Here is an 11190-nt window from a genome sequence, read left to right as displayed (position 1 = left end):
AAAAAAAAGAAGTATATGTCAATATCTCATTTTTATGGAAAAAAAATAATCACCTTCGTTAGTGACTCTAATATTTTACTGTCTTTTCCTATTAACTCAACAGAAAGACTTCTAAATTTCATGAAATTTACTGTGTCCGTGAATTATATTTCACATGTAACATTAACTACAAATGGTCCAATCTCTGTCCTGACAGGAAAAGCAATCCATTAACAATCCATGCAGAGCATTTATGGTAGTTGTTTTTTTTTTCACTTGCAAGTGAACGAGTCTTAAGAACTAACTCTTCATGTGCTGCCTGATGACTAATTGATCTCATTCTTTGCATTTCTGTTTTATTTACTTACACTGCGCTGTCAGCTGGCGAGAATTGCTGACAGTAAAGATCATGTCTTTCCTGTGAATGATGGTTTTGAAGCCCTGCAGGGAATTATTGATTCTGTAAGTATTTTTAATCATATATTTGCATGTATATGTGTTAGAATTTGTTACCTGATAGTTAAAGATTTAGTCTTCCTGTGTTCACAAGGATCCGCTGCCTGTGAGTAAATCACTTAAATGCTGTGTCCAAAGAAATCTTAATTGGTGCTAATATTGCTACTTCAAGATTGAGTTTTTATAAACAATTCAGAACAGAGGAAGCATTGAGTCCAGCCTTCCAGTACCTAAAGGGAGCCTACAAATGGGAGGGGAGTCAACTCTTTATAAGGGTAGATAATGGCAGGACAAGGGGAAATGGTTTTAAGTTGAGGGAAGGGAGATTGAGATTGGACGTCAGGGGGAAGTTCTTTACAGAGAGAGTGGTGAGGTGCTGGAACAGCTGCCCAGAGAGGCTGTGGATGCCCCGTCCATCCCTGGAGGTGTTCAAGGCCAGGTTGGATGGGGCCCTGGGCAGCCTGGGCTGGTATTAAATGTGGAGGTTGGTGGCCCTGCATGCAGCAGGGGGTTTTTGGAGCTTGAGGTCCCTTCCAACCCTGGCCATTCTGTGATTCTATGAATCTTCACATGTTTTGCTTCTTAATATGACATACCAGATTTAATTTACAATGCACTTTGGGACAATTTGTAAAATGGTGGCCACGGAGTCAGTCAGCAGAGATATATGCACACTCTATATGGGAGATTAGAGCACTTTTTGGGCTCTGTATTCCAGTTTGATTGGCATATTTTCTATCTTGATAGGTGGATGAGGCACTGCTCACCTGCACAGAATGAGGGAAAGGATCTTGCTCTCTGAGCAAAATCCTGAAAACTCTCCTTTCTACACTTGGCCTCCCAATGTGTTTTATTTTTCCCCCAGACTCATGTTTCCCAGTTCAGATTGATCAACTGCTGGCATTTCCTTTGGGGCCTGGGCAAAGAGTGTAAGAGCTGGTGCACACAAATGGCTGGAGGGTTAGCAGTTCACTGGCAAAGAGAGAGGCAGCCTGGATTGACTCCGTTCCAATTCCTTGTGTATAAGTCATGCAAATAGCTCTGTGGTCTCTACTGGCAAAGAGTAGAGCCTCATAAGACATCTCTATTTCTAGTTCCTAAGATGCTAATTGGCCTTATTCTTTCCTACCTACGACCAGGGCCTCCCTTGCCTGATCAGGAAAAGCAAGACCTTATGTTTTCAGATCACTCTCATAGTTTTTCTTTTCCTTTGCTCATAATCGTTTTAATTGTATTGCTTCCCACAGCTACAAAGTAAGATGGGAAATCCTTTTAGGGACATGTGTTTTGTTCATTTTGGTACAGACTTTCTTAGTTGATATAACACAGATGTAATTTATAACTTTCTACTTGAATCTGGGTAGGGTAGGTTCACCAGGGGGGTCTCATATTTCTGTGTTTACGGCGGTCACACACCATTCTGACCATTCAGTACCATACAAAAAACCTGCTCCCACAGCACAGGCACTGTTTTCCCTGGTACTTTTGCATGCAGATGGGATCCCTTGTGTATTGGCTTTCCAGACACTGTCCAAGCATGGGGCTATGGCCTCAATCAGGTATTGCAAGAAAACAATAAAAAGCTCTATTTTGCTTCCCAGACCTGCATTCTCTTTGCAGCTCTTTATAATGAATTCCAGAAGCAGTCCTGACTCCCTTTTCAGTTGCGCTTAAGATAGAGGAAGGCTTCAGCCTCTAGGAACTTCAGCTGATGGGTGCAAGATTTATCAGCCCTGGAAAGGAGGGTCACAAGAAGTAATTACACAGTAGTGAGTCTGATTCCTCTGACAGTGTGGTAGCATTGTCATCTTATAAGGCAGATAGTGTCTTGCATTGAAGTTATCGCAATAGGCTGTGTAAAAAAGGAGGTCTGTGAAAGGAATGGCAAGAAGGAAATTAATCACTGTAGAAAAATAAGGAGGCTGTAGATTCTTGTTCTAGCCAGAAAACAAGCTGCCTTGGTATTTTGTGCCTGGAAAGTACCTCATTCTTAGTGTAAACATAGTATTAATGTTCATAGGTGTATGCTGAATGATGGCCTGAACCTCTGATTGATCACTTGAGGTGAGCAATGAGTCAGCCCTGGGAGCACAGGTGAAGGCAATTCTCTTGTGCTGCTGGAAGAGTGGAGCCTGGCTGCACCTCTCCTGGACCCATTTAAGAGCTGACTACCAGTAGGGAAGGATCTCTCTGGAGATCCACTCTGCTGGAGTTTCATAAGCAAGCCCAGGATATGAGTAAGCAGCCTGTCTTTTTTGCTTTGGTGTAATATCTGTGTAGCCAAGCTCTCTGGTATACCTTGTAACTTAACATCTGTACATTGGTTGGCTGTACAATAGGAAAGCCCTTTCCTATTGAAAGAGCCATGTGATTTGGAAACCATGGACTTCTTTAAACTCTCATGTAAATGCTGGCATAGCAAGGATGCTTAGCCATGTGAGAAGGGGATTGGTTAAGCTACTAGGTAGTGGCTGATGTAACAGGGGAAGGGAATATAAAGTAAGTCTGGGAGAAACTAGTGCTTGAAATTGCTCTTGAGATGCGTAGACTTGAGTTTGCTCTGGTCTGCAGTGATTTGCTATGAACTGCTCTGTGTTCCTGCTGAGGCAGCCCAACTCTTTCCTCCTCCCCCTTGTCCCAGGGAGCAAATCTTCCCTCACCTTTTGCATGTGCAGAGGTGGTGGGCTTTGAGGTCTCTCCAATAGGGCGGGAGCTGGGAGGGGTAGCACTTGATTCTGGCTCTGTGCTGGGTATGCATCTGCTGAGCAAAGCTGTTCAGGGTGGTGGGTTTGCAGATGTCTCAGAACACCCTGCCCTTGCTTTCTAGCCAGCTCGTGGGAGCCAGCAAGTCTTCAGTGAGCAGCTGCAAGGAGCCCTGCTCTGTGCTGTTAATGCAGGACTGTATCCCACTGTCTGAGCACCACCAAGCTATTTGGATTGTGCTTAAATGAACTGAAACATAAGTATTAAAAGGAGAGCTGTAGGCATTCAGTATGCTGTGGGTTTTGGTCCTTTCTCTCCTGTAAGTGCCAATGTGACTTTTTTTATTAAGCAAATGAATTACTTTTTTTTTTCTCTCACTGAGACAGTCACTAGTAAAGTTTGTTTTCCCCCTGTTTAATGGTGGGATTTTTTTTGTTTGTTTGTTTGTTTATCGGAAGTGAGGGAAGAACCTGGTAGTGAAAGCAGACACCTGATTGCTGTAAATGGAGAAACAAGCTGAAGAAACACCAGGATTTTTCATTTTCCTTTGTACTGTGTTTGTTTGGTTTGGTTTTCGTTTTTGTTTCTTTTTCATGAAAAACTTCTACAGATCATAACTTGTCAATTGAAAGCAAACAGAGCAAGTCTTAGAAGGAAAACCAGAGACTCAACTTCATCTTCTGCTCAGAGTCTTTGATAGAAGTGCTGCAGGCAGTGAAACATGAAGCAGCATGAAGTCAGGATAGGATCTGGTCATTGCTTTCTTTTGAGCATGGAACATTCTTGAGAACTTAATGTGAATGCATCATAGACCAAGTATGAGAAATGATGCTTTTCTGCACTCATCCTGAGCTAGCTGTTCACACGTCACTTGCAAATATATATATACTGTGTATAGGTGTTAGGGAGAGAGGATCAGAGTTATGTGAAGGAAAGATGAAAGTCATTGTTGGTAAATGGATGGTTGGACTAGATGGTCTGGGAGGTCTTTCCCAACCTTGATGGTTCTAGGATTCTGTGATTTCACTGAGTGCATGCGTGTGTGATTGCACAGGAAACACTTCAGAAACAGGTGATTGTTTTGTAATTGACAACAGATCTTGTTATTTAACAGTCCATTAGAGCTCATTAATAAGCACTTAGCTGCAGACTGGGTCATTTATGCTATGCTTCTCATTTTTATTAAATGAAAGCATTTATTGTATTTTTCATGGTTTTGTTTCCAACTTGCTTGCTTCCTTCCTCCTTCACTCTATTGCTGAAAGTCAATTAAGAGACAAAATATACATTAAAACATTTCAGTTGGAGGATGCTGAGGGTGAAGGGAGCAGAAACTAAAAGGGAATTTGGAAAAATCTGGAAAGAGTCTAAAGAGACATTTTTTTGGTGGAGGGGAAAAATAGTTGAGAAAATGTCAAGTCTAGTGGAGTTCATTAGCCTTGCCAGTCTTTCTGGGAGAAAAATTCTGTATCTTCAGAGAAGAAGAACCAGGGATGAGTAAGGGGAGAGCAGCAGAGGACTGACCCCACGTGGATGGATAGTTAGCTATGTGTGGGTACTTTGGAAGAATGTCCTTAGGGTCTTCCTTGTTGTTGTTGTTGTATTTTCCATTCCTTTCAAATTCTTCTGATGCTTTTCTGCTCAGCTCTCAGCTGTTGACTTTCTCTCTTTTTTTCCTCCTAACAGTTCCTGTGTAATCTTGTTCCTGCAAATCTTTCTCCTCACTTGTCAGGCTGCCAGCGGCTCAGATGATTCTGCTTCCCTCCGTCCCTTGGTACCCTGTCAGTCTCTACCAGCCCTTCTCTGAGTAACAAACTTTTGTGTTAAAGTTTAAAGAAATGATAACCATAGCTTCATGTAATTGATATTTGAGGCAGAGAGCCATGACTGCAGATAAAAAATAAAATAAAAATACAACAGATCATCTCTTACAGAATTTATTGTGTTGGTTGCTTCTCTTTCCTTACAGATGTTTCAATTTAACATTGGGAAAATAATTTTCATGTTGGATTTGAGTCATAATGCTTGGCTGACATTTGCTTGCCTCTCAGAGCTGACCTAAATTTTGATCAGCATTGCATCATTTAGGGGCTGCTCAGCCCAGCCCTGAACACCCACCACTCTTGGTCACTGCTGCTGCTTTCACAGGGGCTCATAAATGCTGTCACAGGTTTGCTGACTGTGTGCAGCAAAGAATTGGAGTCTTCAGAGGAAGGGGAAGGCTGCTCTTTGCAAAAAACAGCCTGAGAAATTCTAACATAGCATGGGAATAAATTGAATACAAATCTAGTGTGGTCTTCCTGACTTGCAGGTAGTCTGCCAAGGCTGATGCTGAAGTATTTATGTAAATCACTGCCTGTGAAGTGGTTGAAGGCAGTGCCAACCCTTATGAAAAAATACTGCTTCACTTAAGTTTCTTGCCGACTTAATCAAAATGGGAACGAGCCCTTTTTAAATCAAGAAAAATTATCCTATATCTTCATTTTGCAGTGTTAAACATTTAGATGACAACAAGTGCTTTTTCAAGCTTTTGTATTTGTGTACCTCCAGAAAAACAATTCAACACTTCATGACATTTATTTTCTGTCTTTTAGATTTTGAAGAAATCATGTATTGAAATTCTGGCTGCAGAACCTTCCAGTATATGTGCAGGAGGTAAGTGTAAATGGAGGTGCAATCTGTTGACTCACACTACTCCCTCTTTGTGTGGTTGTTCTAATAACATTGTGCTATGGACGCTGGTTTTAAAGTCCTGGCAAACATTTTTACGTTGTGTAGAACCCCCAGTCATTTTAGAAGAAAGCTTGAGAACCATTTTAGCATCTTCAATCTTCCGTGAGCTCCATGTTTTACATAGTGTTTCCTTACTATTTATTGAATGAGTTTTGCAGAGTAGGATGAGACCCTGATGCATTCTGTTTCTCTTTACATTCTCAAGTTGGTAGTCCACGTAAGAAAGCCAATTGCCAGTGCTGCTTTGTTTTCACTTCCATTGCAGATGCTTTAATCAGCCATCTTGCATCTCCTAATCCTGGAGTGACTATGTACATTCCTGAACATACACAGGTAGTCACATTTTTCTAAGGAATGCGAGGTACCAGGCTAAATACTCAGTAACTGTGAGGGATTTGTTTTGCATCCCAGGAACGTCACCATAGTACTTTGTTTTTTGGAGCCAGTTTGGCGTAATTGACCCATAGTTCTCAGTCATGTATTTTGGATCTTGATTGACCATTTAAATGGTTCCTTTGTTTAAAAAAAAAAGGACTCCTAAACAAGTTTCTGTTTATCTGAGTGTGAAAGATGGCCAAGGAAATGAAGTTATATCATAAATGGTTATCATAAAATTGTTCAGGTTGGACAAGACCTTCAAGATCATAAAGTCCAACCTCAACCTAACCATACCACACTATCTCTAATAACTCACTGCTAAATCATATCCCTGACTTTACAAATAGATTGAGATTTGTCATACTTATCAAGTGACAAAACAAGATGTTTATGTAATTTCAAAAGCCAGAAGATGACTTACAATCACAATTTATAGTTAACTCTTTCTAATGTGCCTGTTAGTTGCTTATATGTCTCATCACTGCCATCCAATGTATCTTAATGAGAATTTAGGGGTAAAGTAAAACCATATCCCATGAAGCTAGCTGAGAAGAAACGTGGAGAGGATTAATGTAAACTGTCCACCTTGGAATTTTCCCAGGACGTCACAAGAGGAGCAGTGATAAGCTTGAAAAATACCAATGGTTAATTAAATGTTCAATTGAAGGTCTAATCTCTATGTTTGGACAAATACTCTATTAATAATGTTCCGACTGCTAATTGTGACAATTAGGACTTTGAGATTAATAAAAGTGACACTAAAGGAGAGTTAGCTCCACTGGGAGTCTTCTGGAGATAAATTTGGCAGGTATAGCTCTGACAGCTCATGTTTTCTTGATTTATTATTTTTTTTTCTTGTGCATATTCTTGAAGACCAGTCACAGTTTGGTTTGTTTTTAATTTTTTGGATGGGGAGAGCAAGGGCTCTGCTAGCCAAGGCAACTCTTGCACTGCAGACCAGCCCTAGACACTTAGCAGCAGCACATATGCCTGAAATGCTGGTTTCCAAACGGCATGGTTTTGCATCGGGATAGAAATGCAGTGTGCGTGCTGGATCTGTTTGCTTCAGTCCCAAGCAGAGACAAGCAGAGACAGGATCTCCACGGTTAATCTGACATCATTGATACACTATTCTTTGACTGTACGTGAACTCTTATTCCCCAGCAGTTGAGACTTCTGTGATTTCTCTTAAGTATTCATCAGCCCCCGCACAGCTCTTTTCCCTCGTTCTTCCCAAATGCTCTTGGACAACACATAATGGGCCTGGCAGGCAGCTTCCCTGGCTAGATGTGGTGGGATGATTTGCAACTTGGCTGTAAATCAGTGGGATCTGGAAGGGAGCCCAGATTCCAGAGCAAATCTGCCTTTTTTTTTTTTTGACAAGTACAGTGTATGAGTCCTCAAGGGAGATGAAAGAAGATGGGGACTGTAACATGCAAGGAGAAAATTGAGAATGCAAATGCCCATTCCAACTGTTTCTTGGGATTTTAAAACTGGTTATTTCTGATGCATTGTGATTCCTTCTGTGTTGTCAGAAGAAACATTTTGTGTTTGATTGTCATTCATCAAAAGTAACACCAGCTTTTGAACGTCCCTCCTAGATAGCAGCAGGAACTGTGGGAGTTGGTTCCCTCCCCGTGGGGCGATGCAGAGGGTGAGCCCCTGGCTCTGCTGCCAGAGCATGGCAGACACTGCTTGTCCAAGTGACTATTCTTCGCCTCCCTATGGATCAGTAATCTGCTGTTTGTCTTTGCTACAGAGTCATTTCAGGTTGTTGTGAGAGGGAATGGATTTCGACATGCTCGTAACGTCGACAGAGTCCTCTGCAGCTTCAGGATCAATGACACAGTCACTCTCAGTAAGCGGTTTTGATTCTTTCCTTTTTTTTTTTTCCCTGAGTTTGCACTAGCAGGCATTTGCCTGGGAAACACTGGATTTTCAAATACTTTGGCTGTCATCATGGGATGAAGAGCTATCAAACTGCAGAAGGGAAAACCAACCTCAGCACATGGCTCCATTGGGGAGGGAGGAAGGCAGGTAGGAACTGCTAAGTTTGGCTTCATGGAGAAAGGTAATAGCACAGAATCATGGAATCATTAAGGTTGGAATAGCCCAGCTCCTGGGAAGTACTGTTTGCTGACGGAAAAATTGATAGGCACATTAAAGCCTGAGTGCCTAGTGTTTTTGTGAAGGGTACTGAGGACCACTTAATTGGAGGAGCTAATGATCCTGTTGTTCTCATCTTGCATGCTTGTAAATCCACATAGGATGTCAGACTGCGTATTTCATATCTCATACCACCAGTGACTGTAGAATTCATTTTGCCTAACATGGGATCTAGTCAGATGGTGTTTTGAAGGTAGTCCTGATTCTTTATACATAACATAAAGCAGTTTTATTTTATATTAAGAAATGCATGGGTGTGTAGAAAGGGAGTTAAAAGAGCTACAATACCACTCAGCAAAACAAAAGTCTCTAAACTTTCACGTTTAGGAGTGCCCAGCTCCCTGCAGTGGTTTGACATGGCCTTCTTTTAAGTCCTGAGTCTCCTTCAGACCAGATATCCTTTTGAGAGACTTGTCCTGTTTCTGAGCTCTAAGTGAAGACTGATTGGGTATTTCAGTGTGCAGTATTTCAATTTTAGCACAGCCTGGGGCAGTATGTGCAACCTGAGTGAGAGGGGATAAGGGTCGCATTTGGTTTATTAAATTATGCTTTTACTTTCGTTGTGGTTGCATTGAATCATTTGGAATACAACTGAAACATGGTATTTTTTTTTCTTACAATGCGACTTTTGCTCCAAGTAACATCCTAAACAATCAAAATTATGGCTCACATTGTCAGTTGTGGTGTTTTGGTTTTTTTAAAACTCAAAAATCTTTGAGAAACCTGAGGGCTGTAGGTGGTCTCTTAGGAAGAAGATTGTTTATCCTGCTGGTGAAATGAAAGGACTGTTGTTCTTGCTGTTTATTGCAGTCAATAAAGAGGTTTCATTTGCTAAAGGCTTCAGGGGAGGACAGCAAGCAGGTGGTACCTATGAAACTGCACCTCCTAGGAATTAAAGGGATTTGGGTCAATATGGCCTGTGACTTGCATTAACTAATGTCACAGTTTGTGGATGAGCTAAGAATAAAATGCAGTTATCAGCACTGCAACTGTAGGCATTAACTTCAAGATCACCTTTCAAAACATTTCACTGAGTCAGAAGAAGATTAAGAGCCATGTTGTCTCCTTATAATAATCTGGCATAGCATCTCAAACTTGAAAGCTGTAATGTGAGCACAGAATGCGATATGACTAACAGATAAAATTAGAGCAAGAACATTTGCTAAATCCTGAGATGAATTTCTGGCTGTAAAATGTGCAGTGGTACAGCTGGCAGTCTCAACAATATTGCCTTTAAACCATTGACCTCAGATCTCCCACTGAACTTTTTTGGGGTGTGCTTTACAATGGTTTAGCATTACTGGGGAATCTGTTTTCAGTACAGTTGGACTGAAAAACAACCACAGAAGGAGATTGAGCAGCATGTGAAGGAAAACAAAAGGCAGATGTGAGCTCAGGGGAAATGTGCTTTCTGGAGCAGGGATGAAGATGATGCTAAAAATAATAATAAAATAAGTGGGACAGCAATCTTTGTTTTGGGAGACTTTTTTCCCTTCCCTAGCTACCTATCCAGCACCCAATTGACTTCAGTAAGAAATGTTTGGGGAGCATCCTTGCTTAAAGGGACCTGGGATTCTGGTGGATACCAAGTGGAACATAAGTCAACAGTGAGCCACTGTAGCAATAGAAAGCAAATCAGGTTCAGGGTTGCATCTGCAGGGGCATTGCTAACGTAGATAGAGGTGTGGTCATCCAATTCTGCTCCGTTCTATTCTGCTTGCTGCATTCAGTGCTGTTCCCACAGATCAAAAAAGCTGCAGGCTGACTGGACAGGGTCCAAAGGAAGGCCAAGAAGATGATCCAAGGACTGAAGAATCTGCCTTACATGGAAATACTGAAAGAATTAAATGTATTTGCCCTGGAGAAGAGGGGACCCTACCACAATATTCCAGTACTTGAAGGGCAGCTACAAGGACAAAAGAAGCTCCCTATTTGCAAGAACAAACATGGAGAAGAAAACAGAGAATGGGCACTTCAACTTCACTGGGATAGGTTCTTTCTTTACTTAAGAGACATTTCTTCACAGCAAGATCAGTCAACCACTGGTACAGCATCCCCAGAGATGTGGTGGAATCCCAGTCTTGGTTTTTATAGTATAATTTGACAGGGTGCTAGATAATCTCATCTAGGCTCCCTTTTCCCATGTAAGGTTGTAGCTGACAGTCTTTCAAGGTCCTTTCCAGTCTAGGAAGATTGTAAGAAAAAGATTGAAAGAAGAAAGCTCAGAGTCTAATGACCTGAAATATGTGGGTCTTGGCCTTTTTAATTAGAAGTTTTAAAATATGCAGTAGACAAATGTGGTCTCTGTCCCGCAGCCTAGTTCTCTTCCTCCTGGTTTATGGGCTCCTCCAGTAGCTAGAGATTTGGTGCAGATCTCCTTTTTCAGAGGTCATCCTTCTTTTCTCTCCTGTGTAAAGCCTGTTCAGCATTCTATTTGCTGCTCCACTTTTTCTCTTGTCTATAGCTTGAAAGTTCCCTCTTTACTTGAGGCTACACTGGCTTTGACCTGCCATCTGTGCTGCATCTCAATAGTTTCAAAGCTCAGCTTTCTGGCACTGATGCAAGACATTCATTCCTGGAAACACGCTGAAGTCTTCATTGAGCTGAGAATGTCATCCATCAGCTTTTCTCTATTCGGTGTGTCCCATCCATGGAGACACAAAAACATCCAGTGTTGCCAATGGGAGGAACTGCTTGCGAGGGTTACTTCACTCCCAAACACTGTGACCTGGTGCTGGTGGGGGTCAGGAAAAGACTCCTTCCTCCTTTTTTTTT

The 11190-nt window shown here is 41.6% G+C and overlaps 1 long non-coding RNA gene across 1 annotated transcript; it reads left to right on the top strand.

Moving 5' to 3' along the window:
- The first annotated feature begins 338 nt into the window (after positions 1-338).
- On the top strand, positions 339-10997 carry LOC104914223. Its single transcript, XR_795886.3, has 4 exons — positions 339-441; positions 5733-5793; positions 8009-8107; positions 10160-10997. It is a non-coding gene; the product is annotated as an uncharacterized LOC104914223 (long non-coding RNA).
- The last annotated feature ends 193 nt before the right edge of the window (positions 10998-11190 follow it).

This window comes from Meleagris gallopavo, chromosome 24 (assembly GCF_000146605.3).
Source record: "Meleagris gallopavo isolate NT-WF06-2002-E0010 breed Aviagen turkey brand Nicholas breeding stock chromosome 24, Turkey_5.1, whole genome shotgun sequence".
Taxonomy (NCBI): Eukaryota; Metazoa; Chordata; class Aves; order Galliformes; family Phasianidae; genus Meleagris; species Meleagris gallopavo.
The sequence above is the reverse complement of the archived record's forward strand: the minus strand, read 5'-3'. Positions and strand labels throughout refer to the sequence as shown.